The sequence below is a fragment of the Pteropus alecto genome, unplaced genomic scaffold, assembly GCF_000325575.1.
Source record: "Pteropus alecto unplaced genomic scaffold, ASM32557v1 scaffold145, whole genome shotgun sequence".
Classification (NCBI taxonomy): Eukaryota; Metazoa; Chordata; class Mammalia; order Chiroptera; family Pteropodidae; genus Pteropus; species Pteropus alecto.
Window position 1 is genome coordinate 226,535 of NW_006436285.1, and position 4,785 is coordinate 231,319.

Genomic DNA, 4,785 nt, shown 5'->3' on the forward strand with positions numbered 1-4,785 from the left:
GGGAACTGCATGTTCCCAAATCTGGGTAAAGGGTACCAGGGTATCCTTTTGCAATTATCTACCACCCACAAAGAGCACCTGCTGAGAGGGCATCTGGGGACTTCTCTTCATCCTCAGGACTTCAGAACTGGCTGTGGAGGTCACTTGGAAGCTAAGGTTTCTTCTTTGGTACCTCCTGTTCCGAGGAACAGCCCAGCACATGGTCTTGTGCTATCATGGGGACAAGTGGGGAATATCTGAGCCTTCAGCTTCCCTCAAGCTTTGCATTAAGTTAAACTGATTGCCTGAGAGGTCACTGTAGCCCTTCCTCTTAGAACTTGGTATTGGCCCAGGCCAAGTTGAGGTGGGGATGACTCTGAAGCCAAGGATTCTCTGTTTTCACTGTCCCCTCCCCACCATGCCACTAGTTTGAGGACTCCCACTGGAGTGGGAGACCAGAATCCTACACTGGTTGCATGGGATATTAGTCTCAACAAGGTGGCTAAGGGTCTCAGGCTGGAGCCAGGGAAGGCTTCAAGTTGGAAGAGTTCTGCTGATCTCTGAAACACCTAAAGCTCCTCATTCCCTGCAGAGGAGGCAATGATCTCTAGATGTCCTTTCCCACCCAGCAAATCATGGTACTGGATTTTTTTTCTTTCCCTCCATGCATTTTCCTTTTGTCTCTATGGTAGAAGCTGGGTGCTGCTGAAGCTTGCAAGCTTCCTAGCTCACTTGTCACTGCACTTTGGGGCAGGGCTATGTCAAGACCATGGCCAATGTGGAAATGGCCATGGACTAAGTAAGAGCAAAGGGGGTGAACAGGCTGGTCTTGGGCCTTTTATGGTATGAGGTGGGGGATGATTCGGAGCTCTTGGCATCAAGTTGAGAGCTGCCCTGGGTTATGGTGGCTGTCCACCCAACAGCTCTGCAGTGTGTGTCTGTCAGGGAGGGACTGGACTCATTAAATAATTGGATAGGAATGTATGTGCCTGAACATGGCATAGAATAATCTAATCACAAAGGCTTCGTAGGGAAATTCTGGGCTCGAAGCCAACCCTTTTTAGGGTTTGAAGGATGCCACCTTTCATGCAACCAGTTTTGAGGCTGTCAAACTCTCAATGGAGTGCGAATAAGGCAAGTTGCAATTTCTAGGGGTCTTAGGTCTAGATGTAACTTGCTAGGTCAAAGAATCATAAGCTACAAATAAACACAAAACCAAACCTATAAATCTAGTTGAGCCAAAGAGACATCAGAGGCAATGTGGGGAGATGTTTGCCAAGGACTTTAGGTCTCATTAGCACCTGCTCTTGACCTAAGAGATGGAAAGCGACTGAATCCATGGAAAGACGAAGAAAGTCCTGTGCAAGCACATGAGAGACTTTGCCATACACAGGAGGTTAGAGCAGAGGGTGGAGGAATGATCTAGTCCGTTCCCCTCATTTCACAGATGAGGCTGCTGGGACTTAGGAAAGTGGCTGTTCAGGTCCTCCATGAGTGAATGGTAGTGCTGAGACTCAAATCCAGAAGAGTGCTCTTTCCATTATGCTCCACTACTTTGGGAAGAAAACACACAGGCAGGGAGCACTTACTGGGACCCGAGGAAGAAACACAGGGAGAAGGAAAACAAGGGGTGGGAACCTGCAGAGATTCTCTGAGGAAGCAGGGAAAGTGAAGGAGCTAAGGAAAAATGAAGAGAAAGAGGTGTAATCTCTTTGAATGTCAGCTCCATCTTCTGTTATAAGCGTATTGCACATATTCATTTAAGTATAGTAAACATATTCATGTTCTGTCCCTAGAGATGACAGAGAATATACCATAGACTGGAGGAAGAATCATGATTTTGTCGGTGAAAGAAAAACCTAGACAAGATAGAAACAGAACCATGAAGCAATTTGAGGAGTAAAGAAGTTCTGATCTGAATTCATGCATCATACTCCAAGCACTTATGTTGCAATGATAGTACCTGTTGATCCATCTGTGTTTGCCACCAGGTTATAAAGCCACTGAGTGCAGGGACTATATATTACTCATCTTCTTATCTCCAGGACCTATTGTACCATGGCATGCAGTAGCGGTGCAGTAAATGTTTGCTAGCTGACCAACAAATTTATTAATGTATGTATGTGTTCATAAACTCAACACTCATGTTAGGTGCTCCTCCAGAAGAATCTGTGTTGCACTGCAAATGCCAAGACACTGTAGGTGGGAACCTGCCTAGGAGGCCAGGCACCTCTGTCCCAGACTTGACTCTTGAGCTTTCCCCAACTAAGACACAGACCTTGGAGGCTCTACTGGGATTAGGTAAGATGTTCCGGAAAGTACAGACTAGGCAAAATTCACGGGGATCCCTGCCTGGTAGTGGGCCTCCAGAAGATATTTTTGGCTCTTTGTCTCCAAATTGTCAACATCCACTAGCTGGAGACCACCAGGACACGCGTATGGTTGAACAAGTTTGGTTTATTACTCACTGAAGCAAGGGGGAATGCACACCTTAGGGAACCATGGGGCGTCTCAGGAAGAAGGTGCTAGAAAGGACTTATAGGATTTGGGCTGGCCTGGTTGATTTGGGGAGGGTTTAAGGAAGTGAAGTTTTGCTCTGGATTGGATGCTGTTAGGAAGCAGGGTAATTTTGATGATTGGGCCTTATTAAATAAATTTTATCCATTAGACGAGCAGACTAGAGTGAAGCTAATGCTCTAATTGGTAAGGAAGCAGCAGTTGCTCAGATTAGTTAAGAAAGGAGAGGAGTATTGGTCATTTCTGTGGTTTGGGCAATGTTCATGTGTTTACCTATATTTATATATGATTGTGGAGTAGTCTTGTTTTTGTCTTGATCTACCATGGTTAGAATGGCCTTGTACGATGATGCTAATGTTTTGTAAATCTGTTTACCTTCAACATAACACTCAGGCTTAGCGATGAGTGCCAAGCCAGTTTGTAGCAACACTGAGGCCTAGCTGACAGTCCCAGGTCAGCTTCTAGTTGTCAGGGGCTGCATTTCTCTTTCTCAAAATGCTCGTTTTGAAATGACCCCTGTTTTCCAAAGAGGGCTTGGCAGTCTCATATCTAAATATTTAGACCCTCCCTATACTCTGACCCAGTCACACCCACCTGCAGAACCAGCCAGGCAGGGGAACGTCATCACCCATTTGAGCTGTGTCTTTGTGTGTGGTTTTGTGTACATATGTCTGTGCCCATCAGATATTCCCTGATAAGATGGGAAAGAGGCCAGAGGTAGTCCTGCTTCACCTCTGGGCTTAGCAGGACTTCCCCTCTGCCCAGAGAGCAAGGCACTGAGATTGAATCCTAACAATCTCTAGGACAGCAAGGGTGCCCAGCTTTAGGTGGTGTCAGGGTAGGACACAGGGGATATTGCGGTAGCCACACTTGAGAGGAGTGGGAAAGGGAAGGAGTAGTGGTGGAAGGGAGGAGAGAATTCCTTTGTATAAGTGGGTCTCTAGAGAATCTGTTTATTTTCCTTCAAGGAAGCTGCCTACAGTAGGTCACTGTGGATTCCCCACCCCCATCCCTTTCTGCTTTAAGTCTCTTGTCTCCAAAACAGGCCCTGTTGATTAGAACAAAAAATTTACATATGTTGACCTCATCCTCCAAGAAGACGCTTACTCTGACCCCTTTCCAATCAAAACACACTTCCTTCCCTCAGGTCCATCTGTCCAGCTAAAGTATGAGGACATCTTCTGCTATTCCTTACAGGTGGCCAGGCAAAGGCTAGTACCATCATGAAGAGGTGCTGAGGTGACACTGGATAGCATTTGCAAAACGGCAAAGAAAAGCGAGATTGAAATCAAGTAGGTGAGTTCCAAATGCTTGATATTTTGGCAGAGCCCCAACTCTTTTGTAGGGTGGGACTAGCCCTGTTCTGCACTGTGCTTTGGCCTAGCTAATCACAGGCTGGCTATTGAGGGCCAAACCTCAACTGGTACTGATCATCTGTACAAGCAGAAATAAGTCTCTGTGAAATAACATCCTTAAATGACACATTAGACCAACTGGACATAACTGACATTTATAGAGCCTTCCACCCCAAAACAGCTGCTTATACATTCTTCTCTAGTGCACATGGAACATTCTCAAGAATCGACCACATACTGGGACACAGAGATAGCCTCAACAAATATAAGAAGTGTGAAATCATACCAACCATATTCCCTGATCATAAGGTTTGAAACTAGAGATCAATGACAAAAAGAAAACAGGAAGAACCACACATACATGAAGATTAAACAACATGCTATTGGAGAAATAGCTGGGTCATGGAAGAAATAAAAAAAAGAGATCAAGAGATATATAGAAACAAATGATAATGATAGTACAGCATATCAAAACTTTTGGGACATGGCAAAAGCGGTCATAAGAGGAAAGTTCATATCATTACAGGCCAATTTCCAAAAACAAGAATGAGCCCAAATAAACAACCTAATGCTTCATCTTAAAAAACTAGAAAAGGAACAACAAATGAAGCCTAAAGTCAGCAGAAGGAAAGAAATTATCAAAATTAGAGCAGAAATAAATGAAACCGAAAACAAAACAAAAAAACAATAGAAAAAATAAATGCAATAAAGAGCTGGTTCTTTGATATTAATAAAATTGACAAATTCCTGGCTAGACTCACTATAGAAAAAAGAGAAAGGACACAAATAAACAAAATCAGGGATGAAAGAGGGGAAATTATGACTGACATCGCAGAAATATAAAAGATCATACAAGAATACTACAAAAAAGTATATAACACCAAATTTAATAACCTAGAAGAAATGGACCAGTTCTTAGAAAAATACAATATTC

The 4,785-nt window shown here is 43.9% G+C and overlaps 1 long non-coding RNA gene across 1 annotated transcript in view; it reads left to right on the forward strand.

Annotated features, from left to right (window-relative positions):
• Positions 1-3,648: 3,648 nt before the first annotated feature.
• Positions 3,649-4,785, forward strand: part of LOC112480259 — a 23,970-nt gene continuing 22,833 nt past the window's right edge. The window contains exon 1 of the long non-coding RNA XR_003046524.1: positions 3,649-3,792. This is a non-coding gene — a long non-coding RNA (uncharacterized LOC112480259). The remainder of the gene's footprint in view (positions 3,793-4,785) is intronic.